Source organism: Carassius gibelio, chromosome B19, assembly GCF_023724105.1.
Source record: "Carassius gibelio isolate Cgi1373 ecotype wild population from Czech Republic chromosome B19, carGib1.2-hapl.c, whole genome shotgun sequence".
Taxonomy (NCBI): domain Eukaryota; kingdom Metazoa; phylum Chordata; class Actinopteri; order Cypriniformes; family Cyprinidae; genus Carassius; species Carassius gibelio.
In genome coordinates, this window is record NC_068414.1 from 2,651,314 (window position 1) to 2,668,952 (window position 17,639).

The 17,639-nt window shown below is 47.0% G+C and overlaps 17 non-coding genes across 17 annotated transcripts; all 17 read right to left on the minus strand.

Moving 5' to 3' along the window:
• Window positions 1-470: 470 nt before the first annotated feature.
• Window positions 471-541, minus strand: trnag-gcc (transfer RNA glycine (anticodon GCC)). Its single transcript has one exon. It is a non-coding gene; the product is annotated as a tRNA-Gly (tRNA).
• Window positions 542-1,347: 806 nt separating this feature from the next.
• Window positions 1,348-1,418, minus strand: trnag-gcc (transfer RNA glycine (anticodon GCC)). Its single transcript has one exon. It is a non-coding gene; the product is annotated as a tRNA-Gly (tRNA).
• An 806-nt stretch (window positions 1,419-2,224) lies between these two features.
• Window positions 2,225-2,295, minus strand: trnag-gcc (transfer RNA glycine (anticodon GCC)). The gene has a single exon. It is a non-coding gene; the product is annotated as a tRNA-Gly (tRNA).
• An 806-nt stretch (window positions 2,296-3,101) lies between these two features.
• On the minus strand, window positions 3,102-3,172 carry trnag-gcc (transfer RNA glycine (anticodon GCC)). Its single transcript has one exon. It is a non-coding gene; the product is annotated as a tRNA-Gly (tRNA).
• Window positions 3,173-4,855: 1,683 nt separating this feature from the next.
• trnag-gcc (transfer RNA glycine (anticodon GCC)) lies at window positions 4,856-4,926 on the minus strand. Its single transcript has one exon. It is a non-coding gene; the product is annotated as a tRNA-Gly (tRNA).
• Window positions 4,927-5,732: 806 nt separating this feature from the next.
• Window positions 5,733-5,803, minus strand: trnag-gcc (transfer RNA glycine (anticodon GCC)). Its single transcript has one exon. It is a non-coding gene; the product is annotated as a tRNA-Gly (tRNA).
• An 806-nt stretch (window positions 5,804-6,609) lies between these two features.
• On the minus strand, window positions 6,610-6,680 carry trnag-gcc (transfer RNA glycine (anticodon GCC)). Its single transcript has one exon. It is a non-coding gene; the product is annotated as a tRNA-Gly (tRNA).
• Window positions 6,681-7,486: 806 nt separating this feature from the next.
• Window positions 7,487-7,557, minus strand: trnag-gcc (transfer RNA glycine (anticodon GCC)). Its single transcript has one exon. It is a non-coding gene; the product is annotated as a tRNA-Gly (tRNA).
• An 806-nt stretch (window positions 7,558-8,363) lies between these two features.
• Window positions 8,364-8,434, minus strand: trnag-gcc (transfer RNA glycine (anticodon GCC)). The gene has a single exon. It is a non-coding gene; the product is annotated as a tRNA-Gly (tRNA).
• Window positions 8,435-9,240: 806 nt separating this feature from the next.
• Window positions 9,241-9,311, minus strand: trnag-gcc (transfer RNA glycine (anticodon GCC)). Its single transcript has one exon. It is a non-coding gene; the product is annotated as a tRNA-Gly (tRNA).
• Window positions 9,312-10,117: 806 nt separating this feature from the next.
• trnag-gcc (transfer RNA glycine (anticodon GCC)) lies at window positions 10,118-10,188 on the minus strand. The gene has a single exon. It is a non-coding gene; the product is annotated as a tRNA-Gly (tRNA).
• An 808-nt stretch (window positions 10,189-10,996) lies between these two features.
• Window positions 10,997-11,067, minus strand: trnag-gcc (transfer RNA glycine (anticodon GCC)). The gene has a single exon. It is a non-coding gene; the product is annotated as a tRNA-Gly (tRNA).
• An 808-nt stretch (window positions 11,068-11,875) lies between these two features.
• On the minus strand, window positions 11,876-11,946 carry trnag-gcc (transfer RNA glycine (anticodon GCC)). The gene has a single exon. It is a non-coding gene; the product is annotated as a tRNA-Gly (tRNA).
• A 1,685-nt stretch (window positions 11,947-13,631) lies between these two features.
• On the minus strand, window positions 13,632-13,702 carry trnag-gcc (transfer RNA glycine (anticodon GCC)). The gene has a single exon. It is a non-coding gene; the product is annotated as a tRNA-Gly (tRNA).
• A 1,685-nt stretch (window positions 13,703-15,387) lies between these two features.
• On the minus strand, window positions 15,388-15,458 carry trnag-gcc (transfer RNA glycine (anticodon GCC)). Its single transcript has one exon. It is a non-coding gene; the product is annotated as a tRNA-Gly (tRNA).
• Window positions 15,459-16,264: 806 nt separating this feature from the next.
• Window positions 16,265-16,335, minus strand: trnag-gcc (transfer RNA glycine (anticodon GCC)). The gene has a single exon. It is a non-coding gene; the product is annotated as a tRNA-Gly (tRNA).
• Window positions 16,336-17,141: 806 nt separating this feature from the next.
• Window positions 17,142-17,212, minus strand: trnag-gcc (transfer RNA glycine (anticodon GCC)). The gene has a single exon. It is a non-coding gene; the product is annotated as a tRNA-Gly (tRNA).
• Between the last annotated feature and the right edge of the window lie 427 nt (window positions 17,213-17,639).

Here is a 17,639-nt window from a genome sequence, read left to right on the forward strand (position 1 = left end):
CTTGGGGATCTTACATTACTTACCTTGCAGTTTATTCCACTTTCATGCAGGTCAGCATTGACCCTGGACATTTTTCTTCTGGTGTTTTTTAGAGACAACAAACAGGTCAGTTTACTCTCATTGGTTTCTTTAAGCATGACCTTTCTTGCCTGCAGCCTTTTTATTGCCTTCAGGAGTTTTTCACAGGTGCATGAGCCATAATTGCTTGTACTTCGTTGAACAAGCATGGAAAAGCATTGTCTAGAGTGCTTCCACTAGTTCCCTGTAAAACACTGATAAGTTGCCCACTTCTAAAGTAGCAAGATACACTGCTTTGCTTCTGCTGGGAATCGAACCTGGGTCTCCTGCGCGGGAAACAACAACTCTGACATTCAGCCACCAGTGAGAGAAGCTGCGCTGTGCTCGTGGCTCTGGGGACAGCTGCCGCTTATGAGGAACGACTAACATGGCCTTAAAAACACGACCTCTGCTGCATTGGCCGGGAATCGGACCCGGGTCTCCCGCGTGGCAGGCGAGAATTCTACCACTGAACCACCAATGCTCTATTTCTGCAAGAATTCTACGAATTTATGTGGAAAATGCATCTCTTCAACTGGGTAATATCGACCAATGCTAAAGCTGAACAACTGACAGACAAACTGATCAAGTTCCATGGGTATTTGATGAACTGATATGAGCAAAAGTGTCTCTGAGCAAAGGGGAGTGGGGGAGGTCAATATCAAAAGTGAGAGGCGTTAACTTCTGTGGCCACCAGCTCCCTTAAGAACCACAGGGCACCTCAGCCTCCTGGACTGCACCAGATTTGTCAGTTCTTGCTGGGAGTCATTACCCTGCTCTTCCAACAAGCCACTGTCCAACTGTGACCTTGTAGCGCTGTCTTGGGGATCTTACATTACTTACCTTGCAGTTTATTCCACTTTCATGCAGGTCAGCATTGACCCTGGACATTTTTCTTCTGGTGTTTTTTAGAGACAACAAACAGGTCAGTTTACTCTCATTGGTTTCTTTAAGCATGACCTTTCTTGCCTGCAGCCTTTTTATTGCCTTCAGGAGTTTTTCACAGGTGCATGAGCCATAATTGCTTGTACTTCGTTGAACAAGCATGGAAAAGCATTGTCTAGAGTGCTTCCACTAGTTCCCTGTAAAACACTGATAAGTTGCCCACTTCTAAAGTAGCAAGATACACTGCTTTGCTTCTGCTGGGAATTGAACCTGGGTCTCCTGCGCGGGAAACAACAACTCTGACATTCAGCCACCAGTGAGAGAAGCTGCGCTGTGTTCGTGGCTCTGGGGACAGCTGCCGCTTATGAGGAACGACTAACATGGCCTTAAAAACACGACCTCTGCTGCATTGGCCGGGAATCGGACCCGGGTCTCCCGCGTGGCAGGCGAGAATTCTACCACTGAACCACCAATGCTCTATTTCTGCAAGAATTCTACGAATTTATGTGGAAAATGCATCTCTTCAACTGGGTAATATCGACCAATGCTAAAGCTGAACAACTGACAGACAAACTGATCAAGTTCCATGGGTATTTGATGAACTGATATGAGCAAAAGTGTCTCTGAGCAAAGGGGAGTGGGGGAGGTCAATATCAAAAGTGAGAGGCGTTAACTTCTGTGGCCACCAGCTCCCTTAAGAACCACAGGGCACCTCAGCCTCCTGGACTGCACCAGATTTGTCAGTTCTTGCTGGGAGTCATTACCCTGCTCTTCCAACAAGCCACTGTCCAACTGTGACCTTGTAGCGCTGTCTTGGGGATCTTACATTACTTACCTTGCAGTTTATTCCACTTTCATGCAGGTCAGCATTGACCCTGGACATTTTTCTTCTGGTGTTTTTTAGAGACAACAAACAGGTCAGTTTACTCTCATTGGTTTCTTTAAGCATGACCTTTCTTGCCTGCAGCCTTTTTATTGCCTTCAGGAGTTTTTCACAGGTGCATGAGCCATAATTGCTTGTACTTCGTTGAACAAGCATGGAAAAGCATTGTCTAGAGTGCTTCCACTAGTTCCCTGTAAAACACTGATAAGTTGCCCACTTCTAAAGTAGCAAGATACACTGCTTTGCTTCTGCTGGGAATCGAACCTGGGTCTCCTGCGCGGGAAACAACAACTCTGACATTCAGCCACCAGTGAGAGAAGCTGCGCTGTGCTCGTGGCTCTGGGGACAGCTGCCGCTTATGAGGAACGACTAACATGGCCTTAAAAACACGACCTCTGCTGCATTGGCCGGGAATCGGACCCGGGTCTCCCGCGTGGCAGGCGAGAATTCTACCACTGAACCACCAATGCTCTATTTCTGCAAGAATTCTACGAATTTATGTGGAAAATGCATCTCTTCAACTGGGTAATATCGACCAATGCTAAAGCTGAACAACTGACAGACAAACTGATCAAGTTCCATGGGTATTTGATGAACTGATATGAGCAAAAGTGTCTCTGAGCAAAGGGGAGTGGGGGAGGTCAATATCAAAAGTGAGAGGCGTTAACTTCTGTGGCCACCAGCTCCCTTAAGAACCACAGGGCACCTCAGCCTCCTGGACTGCACCAGATTTGTCAGTTCTTGCTGGGAGTCATTACCCTGCTCTTCCAACAAGCCACTGTCCAACTGTGACCTTGTAGCGCTGTCTTGGGGATCTTACATTACTTACCTTGCAGTTTATTCCACTTTCATGCAGGTCAGCATTGACCCTGGACATTTTTCTTCTGGTGTTTTTTAGAGACAACAAACAGGTCAGTTTACTCTCATTGGTTTCTTTAAGCATGACCTTTCTTGCCTGCAGCCTTTTTATTGCCTTCAGGAGTTTTTCACAGGTGCATGAGCCATAATTGCTTGTACTTCGTTGAACAAGCATGGAAAAGCATTGTCTAGAGTGCTTCCACTAGTTCCCTGTAAAACACTGATAAGTTGCCCACTTCTAAAGTAGCAAGATACACTGCTTTGCTTCTGCTGGGAATCGAACCTGGGTCTCCTGCGCGGGAAACAACAACTCTGACATTCAGCCACCAGTGAGAGAAGCTGCGCTGTGTTCGTGGCTCTGGGGACAGCTGCCGCTTATGAGGAACGACTAACATGGCCTTAAAAACACGACCTCTGCTGCATTGGCCGGGAATCGGACCCGGGTCTCCCGCGTGGCAGGCGAGAATTCTACCACTGAACCACCAATGCTCTATTTCTGCAAGAATTCTACGAATTTATGTGGAAAATGCATCTCTTCAACTGGGTAATATCGACCAATGCTAAAGCTGAACAACTGACAGACAAACTGATCAAGTTCCATGGGTATTTGATGAACTGATATGAGCAAAAGTGTCTCTGAGCAAAGGGGAGTGGGGGAGGTCAATATCAAAAGTGAGAGGCGTTAACTTCTGTGGCCACCAGCTCCCTTAAGAACCACAGGGCACCTCAGCCTCCTGGACTGCACCAGATTTGTCAGTTCTTGCTGGGAGTCATTACCCTGCTCTTCCAACAAGCCACTGTCCAACTGTGACCTTGTAGCGCTGTCTTGGGGATCTTACATTACTTACCTTGCAGTTTATTCCACTTTCATGCAGGTCAGCATTGACCCTGGACATTTTTCTTCTGGTGTTTTTTAGAGACAACAAACAGGTCAGTTTACTCTCATTGGTTTCTTTAAGCATGACCTTTCTTGCCTGCAGCCTTTTTATTGCCTTCAGGAGTTTTTCACAGGTGCATGAGCCATAATTGCTTGTACTTCGTTGAACAAGCATGGAAAAGCATTGTCTAGAGTGCTTCCACTAGTTCCCTGTAAAACACTGATAAGTTGCCCACTTCTAAAGTAGCAAGATACACTGCTTTGCTTCTGCTGGGAATTGAACCTGGGTCTCCTGCGCGGGAAACAACAACTCTGACATTCAGCCACCAGTGAGAGAAGCTGCGCTGTGTTCGTGGCTCTGGGGACAGCTGCCGCTTATGAGGAACGACTAACATGGCCTTAAAAACACGACCTCTGCTGCATTGGCCGGGAATCGGACCCGGGTCTGCCGCGTGGCAGGCGAGAATTCTACCACTGAACCACCAATGCTCTATTTCTGCAAGAATTCTACGAATTTATGTGGAAAATGCATCTCTTCAACTGGGTAATATCGACCAATGCTAAAGCTGAACAACTGACAGACAAACTGATCAAGTTCCATGGGTATTTGATGAACTGATATGAGCAAAAGTGTCTCTGAGCAAAGGGGAGTGGGGGAGGTCAATATCAAAAGTGAGAGGCGTTAACTTCTGTGGCCACCAGCTCCCTTAAGAACCACAGGGCACCTCAGCCTCCTGGACTGCACCAGATTTGTCAGTTCTTGCTGGGAGTCATTACCCTGCTATTCCAACAAGCCACTGTCCAACTGTGACCTTGTAGCGCTGTCTTGGGGATCTTACATTACTTACCTTGCAGTTTATTCCACTTTCATGCAGGTCAGCATTGACCCTGGACATTTTTCTTCTGGTGTTTTTTAGAGACAACAAACAGGTCAGTTTACTCTCATTGGTTTCTTTAAGCATGACCTTTCTTGCCTGCAGCCTTTTTATTGCCTTCAGGAGTTTTTCACAGGTGCATGAGCCATAATTTCTTGTACTTCGTTGAACAAGCATGGAAAAGCATTGTCTAGAGTGCTTCCACTAGTTCCCTGTAAAACACTGATAAGTTGCCCACTTCTAAAGTAGCAAGATACACTGCTTTGCTTCTGCTGGGAATCGAACCTGGGTCTCCTGCGCGGGAAACAACAACTCTGACATTCAGCCACCAGTGAGAGAAGCTGCGCTGTGCTCGTGGCTCTGGGGACAGCTGCCGCTTATGAGGAACGACTAACATGGCCTTAAAAACACGACCTCTGCTGCATTGGCCGGGAATCGGACCCGGGTCTCCCGCGTGGCAGGCGAGAATTCTACCACTGAACCACCAATGCTCTATTTCTGCAAGAATTCTACGAATTTATGTGGAAAATGCATCTCTTCAACTGGGTAATATCGACCAATGCTAAAGCTGAACAACTGACAGACAAACTGATCAAGTTCCATGGGTATTTGATGAACTGATATGAGCAAAAGTGTCTCTGAGCAAAGGGGAGTGGGGGAGGTCAATATCAAAAGTGAGAGGCGTTAACTTCTGTGGCCACCAGCTCCCTTAAGAACCACAGGGCACCTCAGCCTCCTGGACTGCACCAGATTTGTCAGTTCTTGCTGGGAGTCATTACCCTGCTCTTCCAACAAGCCACTGTCCAACTGTGACCTTGTAGCGCTGTCTTGGGGATCTTACATTACTTACCTTGCAGTTTATTCCACTTTCATGCAGGTCAGCATTGACCCTGGACATTTTTCTTCTGGTGTTTTTTAGAGACAACAAACAGGTCAGTTTACTCTCATTGGTTTCTTTAAGCATGACCTTTCTTGCCTGCAGCCTTTTTATTGCCTTCAGGAGTTTTTCACAGGTGCATGAGCCATAATTGCTTGTACTTCGTTGAACAAGCATGGAAAAGCATTGTCTAGAGTGCTTCCACTAGTTCCCTGTAAAACACTGATAAGTTGCCCACTTCTAAAGTAGCAAGATACACTGCTTTGCTTCTGCTGGGAATTGAACCTGGGTCTCCTGCGCGGGAAACAACAACTCTGACATTCAGCCACCAGTGAGAGAAGCTGCGCTGTGTTCGTGGCTCTGGGGACAGCTGCCGCTTATGAGGAACGACTAACATGGCCTTAAAAACACGACCTCTGCTGCATTGGCCGGGAATCGGACCCGGGTCTCCCGCGTGGCAGGCGAGAATTCTACCACTGAACCACCAATGCTCTATTTCTGCAAGAATTCTACGAATTTATGTGGAAAATGCATCTCTTCAACTGGGTAATATCGACCAATGCTAAAGCTGAACAACTGACAGACAAACTGATCAAGTTCCATGGGTATTTGATGAACTGATATGAGCAAAAGTGTCTCTGAGCAAAGGGGAGTGGGGGAGGTCAATATCAAAAGTGAGAGGCGTTAACTTCTGTGGCCACCAGCTCCCTTAAGAACCACAGGGCACCTCAGCCTCCTGGACTGCACCAGATTTGTCAGTTCTTGCTGGGAGTCATTACCCTGCTCTTCCAACAAGCCACTGTCCAACTGTGACCTTGTAGCGCTGTCTTGGGGATCTTACATTACTTACCTTGCAGTTTATTCCACTTTCATGCAGGTCAGCATTGACCCTGGACATTTTTCTTCTGGTGTTTTTTAGAGACAACAAACAGGTCAGTTTACTCTCATTGGTTTCTTTAAGCATGACCTTTCTTGCCTGCAGCCTTTTTATTGCCTTCAGGAGTTTTTCACAGGTGCATGAGCCATAATTGCTTGTACTTCGTTGAACAAGCATGGAAAAGCATTGTCTAGAGTGCTTCCACTAGTTCCCTGTAAAACACTGATAAGTTGCCCACTTCTAAAGTAGCAAGATACACTGCTTTGCTTCTGCTGGGAATCGAACCTGGGTCTCCTGCGCGGGAAACAACAACTCTGACATTCAGCCACCAGTGAGAGAAGCTGCGCTGTGCTCGTGGCTCTGGGGACAGCTGCCGCTTATGAGGAACGACTAACATGGCCTTAAAAACACGACCTCTGCTGCATTGGCCGGGAATCGGACCCGGGTCTCCCGCGTGGCAGGCGAGAATTCTACCACTGAACCACCAATGCTCTATTTCTGCAAGAATTCTACGAATTTATGTGGAAAATGCATCTCTTCAACTGGGTAATATCGACCAATGCTAAAGCTGAACAACTGACAGACAAACTGATCAAGTTCCATGGGTATTTGATGAACTGATATGAGCAAAAGTGTCTCTGAGCAAAGGGGAGTGGGGGAGGTCAATATCAAAAGTGAGAGGCGTTAACTTCTGTGGCCACCAGCTCCCTTAAGAACCACAGGGCACCTCAGCCTCCTGGACTGCACCAGATTTGTCAGTTCTTGCTGGGAGTCATTACCCTGCTCTTCCAACAAGCCACTGTCCAACTGTGACCTTGTAGCGCTGTCTTGGGGATCTTACATTACTTACCTTGCAGTTTATTCCACTTTCATGCAGGTCAGCATTGACCCTGGACATTTTTCTTCTGGTGTTTTTTAGAGACAACAAACAGGTCAGTTTACTCTCATTGGTTTCTTTAAGCATGACCTTTCTTGCCTGCAGCCTTTTTATTGCCTTCAGGAGTTTTTCACAGGTGCATGAGCCATAATTGCTTGTACTTCGTTGAACAAGCATGGAAAAGCATTGTCTAGAGTGCTTCCACTAGTTCCCTGTAAAACACTGATAAGTTGCCCACTTCTAAAGTAGCAAGATACACTGCTTTGCTTCTGCTGGGAATTGAACCTGGGTCTCCTGCGCGGGAAACAACAACTCTGACATTCAGCCACCAGTGAGAGAAGCTGCGCTGTGTTCGTGGCTCTGGGGACAGCTGCCGCTTATGAGGAACGACTAACATGGCCTTAAAAACACGACCTCTGCTGCATTGGCCGGGAATCGGACCCGGGTCTCCCGCGTGGCAGGCGAGAATTCTACCACTGAACCACCAATGCTCTATTTCTGCAAGAATTCTACGAATTTATGTCGAAAATGCATCTCTTCAACTGGGTAATATCGACCAATGCTAAAGCTGAACAACTGACAGACAAACTGATCAAGTTCCATGGGTATTTGATGAACTGATATGAGCAAAAGTGTCTCTGAGCAAAGGGGAGTGGGGGAGGTCAATATCAAAAGTGAGAGGCGTTAACTTCTGTGGCCACCAGCTCCCTTAAGAACCACAGGGCACCTCAGCCTCCTGGACTGCACCAGATTTGTCAGTTCTTGCTGGGAGTCATTACCCTGCTCTTCCAACAAGCCACTGTCCAACTGTGACCTTGTAGCGCTGTCTTGGGGATCTTACATTACTTACCTTGCAGTTTATTCCACTTTCATGCAGGTCAGCATTGACCCTGGACATTTTTCTTCTGGTGTTTTTTAGAGACAACAAACAGGTCAGTTTACTCTCATTGGTTTCTTTAAGCATGACCTTTCTTGCCTGCAGCCTTTTTATTGCCTTCAGGAGTTTTTCACAGGTGCATGAGCCATAATTGCTTGTACTTCGTTGAACAAGCATGGAAAAGCATTGTCTAGAGTGCTTCCACTAGTTCCCTGTAAAACACTGATAAGTTGCCCACTTCTAAAGTAGCAAGATACACTGCTTTGCTTCTGCTGGGAATTGAACCTGGGTCTCCTGCGCGGGAAACAACAACTCTGACATTCAGCCACCAGTGAGAGAAGCTGCGCTGTGTTCGTGGCTCTGGGGACAGCTGCCGCTTATGAGGAACGACTAACATGGCCTTAAAAACACGACCTCTGCTGCATTGGCCGGGAATCGGACCCGGGTCTCCCGCGTGGCAGGCGAGAATTCTACCACTGAACCACCAATGCTCTATTTCTGCAAGAATTCTACGAATTTATGTGGAAAATGCATCTCTTCAACTGGGTAATATCGACCAATGCTAAAGCTGAACAACTGACAGACAAACTGATCAAGTTCCATGGGTATTTGATGAACTGATATGAGCAAAAGTGTCTCTGAGCAAAGGGGAGTGGGGGAGGTCAATATCAAAAGTGAGAGGCGTTAACTTCTGTGGCCACCAGCTCCCTTAAGAACCACAGGGCACCTCAGCCTCCTGGACTGCACCAGATTTGTCAGTTCTTGCTGGGAGTCATTACCCTGCTCTTCCAACAAGCCACTGTCCAACTGTGACCTTGTAGCGCTGTCTTGGGGATCTTACATTACTTACCTTGCAGTTTATTCCACTTTCATGCAGGTCAGCATTGACCCTGGACATTTTTCTTCTGGTGTTTTTTAGAGACAACAAACAGGTCAGTTTACTCTCATTGGTTTCTTTAAGCATGACCTTTCTTGCCTGCAGCCTTTTTATTGCCTTCAGGAGTTTTTCACAGGTGCATGAGCCATAATTGCTTGTACTTCGTTGAACAAGCATGGAAAAGCATTGTCTAGAGTGCTTCCACTAGTTCCCTGTAAAACACTGATAAGTTGCCCACTTCTAAAGTAGCAAGATACACTGCTTTGCTTCTGCTGGGAATTGAACCTGGGTCTCCTGCGCGGGAAACAACAACTCTGACATTCAGCCACCAGTGAGAGAAGCTGCGCTGTGTTCGTGGCTCTGGGGACAGCTGCCGCTTATGAGGAACGACTAACATGGCCTTAAAAACACGACCTCTGCTGCATTGGCCGGGAATCGGACCCGGGTCTCCCGCGTGGCAGGCGAGAATTCTACCACTGAACCACCAATGCTCTATTTCTGCAAGAATTCTACGAATTTATGTCGAAAATGCATCTCTTCAACTGGGTAATATCGACCAATGCTAAAGCTGAACAACTGACAGACAAACTGATCAAGTTCCATGGGTATTTGATGAACTGATATGAGCAAAAGTGTCTCTGAGCAAAGGGGAGTGGGGGAGGTCAATATCAAAAGTGAGAGGCGTTAACTTCTGTGGCCACCAGCTCCCTTAAGAACCACAGGGCACCTCAGCCTCCTGGACTGCACCAGATTTGTCAGTTCTTGCTGGGAGTCATTACCCTGCTCTTCCAACAAGCCACTGTCCAACTGTGACCTTGTAGCGCTGTCTTGGGGATCTTACATTACTTACCTTGCAGTTTATTCCACTTTCATGCAGGTCAGCATTGACCCTGGACATTTTTCTTCTGGTGTTTTTTAGAGACAACAAACAGGTCAGTTTACTCTCATTGGTTTCTTTAAGCATGACCTTTCTTGCCTGCAGCCTTTTTATTGCCTTCAGGAGTTTTTCACAGGTGCATGAGCCATAATTGCTTGTACTTCGTTGAACAAGCATGGAAAAGCATTGTCTAGAGTGCTTCCACTAGTTCCCTGTAAAACACTGATAAGTTGCCCACTTCTAAAGTAGCAAGATACACTGCTTTGCTTCTGCTGGGAATCGAACCTGGGTCTCCTGCGCGGGAAACAACAACTCTGACATTCAGCCACCAGTGAGAGAAGCTGCGCTGTGCTCGTGGCTCTGGGGACAGCTGCCGCTTATGAGGAACGACTAACATGGCCTTAAAAACACGACCTCTGCTGCATTGGCCGGGAATCGGACCCGGGTCTCCCGCGTGGCAGGCGAGAATTCTACCACTGAACCACCAATGCTCTATTTCTGCATGAATTCTACGAATTTATGTGGAAAATGCATCTCTTCAACTGGGTAATATCGACCAATGCTTAAGCTGAACAACTGACAGACAAACTGATCAAGTTCCATGGGTATTTGATGAACTGATATGAGCAAAAGTGTCTCTGAGCAAAGGGGAGTGGGGGAGGTCAATATCAAAAGTGAGAGGCGTTAACTTCTGTGGCCACCAGCTCCCTTAAGAACCACAGGGCACCTCAGCCTCCTGGACTGCACCAGATTTGTCAGTTCTTGCTGGGAGTCATTACCCTGCTCTTCCAACAAGACACTGTCCAACTGTGACCTTGTAGCGCTGTCTTGGGGATCTTACATTACTTACCTTGCAGTTTATTCCACTTTCATGCAGATCAGCATTGACCCCCTGGACATTTTTCTTCTGGTGTTTTTTAGAGACAACAAACAGGTCAGTTTACTCTCATTGGTTTCTTTATGCCTGACCTTTCTTGCCTGCAGCCTTTTTATTGCCTTCAGGAGTTTTTCACAGGTGCATGAGCCATAATTGCTTGTACTTCGTTGAACAAGCATGGAAAAGCATTGTCTAGAGTGCTTCCACTAGTTCCCTGTAAAACACTGATAAGTTGCCCACTTCTAAAGTAGCAAGATACACTGCTTTGCTTCTGCTGGGAATCGAACCTGGGTCTCCTGCGCGGGAAACAACAACTCTGACATTCAGCCACCAGTGAGAGAAGCTGCGCTGTGCTCGTGGCTCTGGGGACAGCTGCCGCTTATGAGGAACGACTAACATGGCCTTAAAAACACGACCTCTGCTGCATTGGCCGGGAATCGGACCCGGGTCTCCCGCGTGGCAGGCGAGAATTCTACCACTGAACCACCAATGCTCTATTTCTGCATGAATTCTACGAATTTATGTGGAAAATGCATCTCTTCAACTGGGTAATATCGACCAATGCTTAAGCTGAACAACTGACAGACAAACTGATCAAGTTCCATGGGTATTTGATGAACTGATATGAGCAAAAGTGTCTCTGAGCAAAGGGGAGTGGGGGAGGTCAATATCAAAAGTGAGAGGCGTTAACTTCTGTGGCCACCAGCTCCCTTAAGAACCACAGGGCACCTCAGCCTCCTGGACTGCACCAGATTTGTCAGTTCTTGCTGGGAGTCATTACCCTGCTCTTCCAACAAGACACTGTCCAACTGTGACCTTGTAGCGCTGTCTTGGGGATCTTACATTACTTACCTTGCAGTTTATTCCACTTTCATGCAGATCAGCATTGACCCCCTGGACATTTTTCTTCTGGTGTTTTTTAGAGACAACAAACAGGTCAGTTTACTCTCATTGGTTTCTTTATGCCTGACCTTTCTTGCCTGCAGCCTTTTTATTGCCTTCAGGAGTTTTTCACAGGTGCATGAGCCATAATTGCTTGTACTTCGTTGAACAAGCATGGAAAAGCATTGTCTAGAGTGCTTCCACTAGTTCCCTGTAAAACACTGATAAGTTGCCCACTTCTAAAGTAGCAAGATACACTGCTTTGCTTCTGCTGGGAATCGAACCTGGGTCTCCTGCGCGGGAAACAACAACTCTGACATTCAGCCACCAGTGAGAGAAGCTGCGCTGTGCTCGTGGCTCTGGGGACAGCTGCCGCTTATGAGGAACGACTAACATGGCCTTAAAAACACGACCTCTGCTGCATTGGCCGGGAATCGGACCCGGGTCTCCCGCGTGGCAGGCGAGAATTCTACCACTGAACCACCAATGCTCTATTTCTGCATGAATTCTACGAATTTATGTGGAAAATGCATCTCTTCAACTGGGTAATATCGACCAATGCTTAAGCTGAACAACTGACAGACAAACTGATCAAGTTCCATGGGTATTTGATGAACTGATATGAGCAAAAGTGTCTCTGAGCAAAGGGGAGTGGGGGAGGTCAATATCAAAAGTGAGAGGCGTTAACTTCTGTGGCCACCAGCTCCCTTAAGAACCACAGGGCACCTCAGCCTCCTGGACTGCACCAGATTTGTCAGTTCTTGCTGGGAGTCATTACCCTGCTCTTCCAACAAGACACTGTCCAACTGTGACCTTGTAGCGCTGTCTTGGGGATCTTACATTACTTACCTTGCAGTTTATTCCACTTTCATGCAGATCAGCATTGACCCCCTGGACATTTTTCTTCTGGTGTTTTTTAGAGACAACAAACAGGTCAGTTTACTCTCATTGGTTTCTTTATGCCTGACCTTTCTTGCCTGCAGCCTTTTTATTGCCTTCAGGAGTTTTTCACAGGTGCATGAGCCATAATTGCTTGTACTTCGTTGAACAAGCATGGAAAAGCATTGTCTAGAGTGCTTCCACTAGTTCCCTGTAAAACACTGATAAGTTGCCCACTTCTAAAGTAGCAAGATACACTGCTTTGCTTCTGCTGGGAATTGAACCTGGGTCTCCTGCGCGGGAAACAACAACTCTGACATTCAGCCACCAGTGAGAGAAGCTGCGCTGTGTTCGTGGCTCTGGGGACAGCTGCCGCTTATGAGGAACGACTAACATGGCCTTAAAAACACGACCTCTGCTGCATTGGCTGGGAATCGGACCCGGGTCTCCCGCGTGGCAGGCGAGAATTCTACCACTGAACCACCAATGCTCTATTTCTGCAAGAATTCTACGAATTTATGTGGAAAATGCATCTCTTCAACTGGGTAATATCGACCAATGCTAAAGCTGAACAACTGACAGAAAAACTGATCAAGTTCCATGGGTATTTGATGAACTGATATGAGCAAAAGTGTCTCTGAGCAAAGGGGAGTGGGGGAGGTCAATATCAAAAGTGAGAGGCGTTAACTTCTGTGGCCACCAGCTCCCTTAAGAACCACAGGGCACCTCAGCCTCCTGGACTGCACCAGATTTGTCAGTTCTTGCTGGGAGTCATTACCCTGCTCTTCCAACAAGCCACTGTCCAACTGTGACCTTGTAGCGCTGTCTTGGGGATCTTACATTACTTACCTTGCAGTTTATTCCACTTTCATGCAGGTCAGCATTGACCCTGGACATTTTTCTTCTGGTGTTTTTTAGAGACAACAAACAGGTCAGTTTACTCTCATTGGTTTCTTTAAGCATGACCTTTCTTGCCTGCAGCCTTTTTATTGCCTTCAGGAGTTTTTCACAGGTGCATGAGCCATAATTGCTTGTACTTCGTTGAACAAGCATGGAAAAGCATTGTCTAGAGTGCTTCCACTAGTTCCCTGTAAAACACTGATAAGTTGCCCACTTCTAAAGTAGCAAGATACACTGCTTTGCTTCTGCTGGGAATCGAACCTGGGTCTCCTGCGCGGGAAACAACAACTCTGACATTCAGCCACCAGTGAGAGAAGCTGCGCTGTGCTCGTGGCTCTGGGGACAGCTGCCGCTTATGAGGAACGACTAACATGGCCTTAAAAACACGACCTCTGCTGCATTGGCCGGGAATCGGACCCGGGTCTCCCGCGTGGCAGGCGAGAATTCTACCACTGAACCACCAATGCTCTATTTCTGCATGAATTCTACGAATTTATGTGGAAAATGCATCTCTTCAACTGGGTAATATCGACCAATGCTAAAGCTGAACAACTGACAGACAAACTGATCAAGTTCCATGGGTATTTGATGAACTGATATGAGCAAAAGTGTCTCTGAGCAAAGGGGAGTGGGGGAGGTCAATATCAAAAGTGAGAGGCGTTAACTTCTGTGGCCACCAGCTCCCTTAAGAACCACAGGGCACCTCAGCCTCCTGGACTGCACCAGATTTGTCAGTTCTTGCTGGGAGTCATTACCCTGCTCTTCCAACAAGACACTGTCCAACTGTGACCTTGTAGCGCTGTCTTGGGGATCTTACATTACTTACCTTGCAGTTTATTCCACTTTCATGCAGATCAGCATTGACCCCCTGGACATTTTTCTTCTGGTGTTTTTTAGAGACAACAAACAGGTCAGTTTACTCTCATTGGTTTCTTTAAGCCTGACCTTTCTTGCCTGCAGCCTTTTTATTGCCTTCAGGAGTTTTTCACAGGTGCATGAGCCATAATTGCTTGTACTTCGTTGAACAAGCATGGAAAAGCATTGTCTAGAGTGCTTCCACTAGTTCCCTGTAAAACACTGATAAGTTGCCCACTTCTAAAGTAGCAAGATACACTGCTTAGCTTTTGCTGGGAATAGAACCTGGGTCTCCTGCGCGGGAAACAACAACTCTGACATTCAACCACCAGTGAGTGAAGCTGCGCTGTGCTCGTGGCTCTGGGGACAGCTGCCGCTTATGAAGAACGACTAACATGGCCTTAAAAACATGACCTTTGCTGCATTGGCCGGGAATCGGACCTGGGTCTCCCGCGTGGCAGGCGAGAATTCTACCACTGAACCACCAATGCTCTATTTCTGCAAGAATTCTACGAATTTATGTGGAAAATGCATCTCTTCAACTGGGTAATATCGACCAATGCTAAAGCTGAACAACTGACAGACAAACTGATCAAGTTCCATGGGTATTTGATGAACTGATATGAGCAAAAGTGTCTCTGAGCAAAGGGGAGTGGGGGAGGTCAATATCAAAAGTGAGAGGCGTTAACTTCTGTGGCCACCAGCTCCCTTAAGAACCACAGGGCACCTCAGCCTCCTGGACTGCACCAGATTTGTCAGTTCTTGCTGGGAGTCATTACCCTGCTCTTCCAACAAGACACTGTCCAACTGTGACCTTGTAGCGCTGTCTTGGGGATCTTACATTACTTACCTTGCAGTTTATTCCACTTTCATGCAGGTCAGCATTGACCCTGGACATTTTTCTTCTGGTGTTTTTTAGAGACAACAAACAGGTCAGTTTACTCTCATTGGTTTCTTTAAGCATGACCTTTCTTGCCTGCAGCCTTTTTATTGCCTTCAGGAGTTTTTCACAGGTGCATGAGCCATAATTGCTTGTACTTCGTTGAACAAGCATGGAAAAGCATTGTCTAGAGTGCTTCCACTAGTTCCCTGTAAAACACTGATAAGTTGCCCACTTCTAAAGTAGCAAGATACACTGCTTTGCTTCTGCTGGGAATCGAACCTGGGTCTCCTGCGCGGGAAACAACAACTCTGACATTCAGCCACCAGTGAGAGAAGCTGCGCTGTGTTCGTGGCTCTGGGGACAGCTGCCGCTTATGAGGAACGACTAACATGGCCTTAAAAACACGACCTCTGCTGCATTGGCCGGGAATCGGACCCGGGTCTCCCGCGTGGCAGGCGAGAATTCTACCACTGAACCACCAATGCTCTATTTCTGCAAGAATTCTACGAATTTATGTGGAAAATGCATCTCTTCAACTGGGTAATATCGACCAATGCTAAAGCTGAACAACTGACAGACAAACTGATCAAGTTCCATGGGTATTTGATGAACTGATATGAGCAAAAGTGTCTCTGAGCAAAGGGGAGTGGGGGAGGTCAATATCAAAAGTGAGAGGCGTTAACTTCTGTGGCCACCAGCTCCCTTAAGAACCACAGGGCACCTCAGCCTCCTGGACTGCACCAGATTTGTCAGTTCTTGCTGGGAGTCATTACCCTGCTCTTCCAACAAGCCACTGTCCAACTGTGACCTTGTAGCGCTGTCTTGGGGATCTTACATTACTTACCTTGCAGTTTATTCCACTTTCATGCAGGTCAGCATTGACCCTGGACATTTTTCTTCTGGTGTTTTTTAGAGACAACAAACAGGTCAGTTTACTCTCATTGGTTTCTTTAAGCATGACCTTTCTTGCCTGCAGCCTTTTTATTGCCTTCAGGAGTTTTTCACAGGTGCATGAGCCATAATTGCTTGTACTTCGTTGAACAAGCATGGAAAAGCATTGTCTAGAGTGCTTCCACTAGTTCCCTGTAAAACACTGATAAGTTGCCCACTTCTAAAGTAGCAAGATACACTGCATTGCTTCTGCTGGGAATTGAACCTGGGTCTCCTGCGCGGGAAACAACAACTCTGACATTCAGCCACCAGTGAGAGAAGCTGCGCTGTGTTCGTGGGTCTGGGGACAGCTGCCGCTTATGAGGAACGACTAACATGGCCTTAAAAACACGACCTCTGCTGCATTGGCCGGGAATCGGACCCGGGTCTCCCGCGTGGCAGGCGAGAATTCTACCACTGAACCACCAATGCTCTATTTCTGCAAGAATTCTACGAATTTATGTCGAAAATGCATCTCTTCAACTGGGTAATATCGACCAATGCTAAAGCTGAACAACTGACAGACAAACTGATCAAGTTCCATGGGTATTTGATGAACTGATATGAGCAAAAGTGTCTCTGAGCAAAGGGGAGTGGGGGAGGTCAATATCAAAAGTGAGAGGCGTTAACTTCTGTGGCCACCAGCTCCCTTAAGAACCACAGGGCACCTCAGCCTCCTGGACTGCACCAGATTTGTCAGTTCTTGCTGGGAGTCATTACCCTGCTCTTCCAACAAGCCACTGTCCAACTGTGACCTTGTAGCGCTGTCTTGGGGATCTTACATTACTTACCTTGCAGTTTATTCCACTTTCATGCAGGTCAGCATTGACCCTGGACATTTTTCTTCTGGTGTTTTTTAGAGACAACAAACAGGTCAGTTTACTCTCATTGGTTTCTTTAAGCCTGACCTTTCTTGCCTGCAGCCTTTTTATTGCCTTCAGGAGTTTTTCACAGGTGCATGAGCCATAATTGCTTGTACTTCGTTGAACAAGCATGGAAAAGCATTGTCTAGAGTGCTTCCACTAGTTCCCTGTAAAACACTGATAAGTTGCCCACTTCTAAAGTAGCAAGATACACTGCTTAGCTTTTGCTGGGAATAGAACCTGGGTCTCCTGCGCGGGAAACAACAACTCTGACATTCAACCACCAGTGAGTGAAGCTGCGCTGTGCTCGTGGCTCTGGGGACAGCTGCCGCTTATGAAGAACGACTAACATGGCCTTAAAAACACGACCTTTGCTGCATTGGCCGGGAATCGGACCCGGGTCTCCCGCGTGGCAGGCGAGAATTCTACCACTGAACCACCAATGCTCTATTTCTGCAAGAATTCTACGAATTTATGTGGAAAATGCATCTCTTCAACTGGGTAATATCGACCAATGCTAAAGCTGAACAACTGACAGACAAACTGATCAAGTTCCATGGGTATTTGATGAACTGATATGAGCAAAAGTGTCTCTGAGCAAAGGGGAGTGGGGGAGGTCAATATCAAAAGTGAGAGGCGTTAACTTCTGTGGCCACCAGCTCCCTTAAGAACCACAGGGCACCTCAGCCTCCTGGACTGCACCAGATTTGTCAGTTCTTGCTGGGAGTCATTACCCTGCTCTTCCAACAAGCCACTGTCCAACTGTGACCTTGTAGCGCTGTCTTGGGGATCTTACATTACTTACCTTGCAGTTTATTCCACTTTCATGCAGGTCAGCATTGACCCTGGACATTTTTCTTCTGGTGTTTTTTA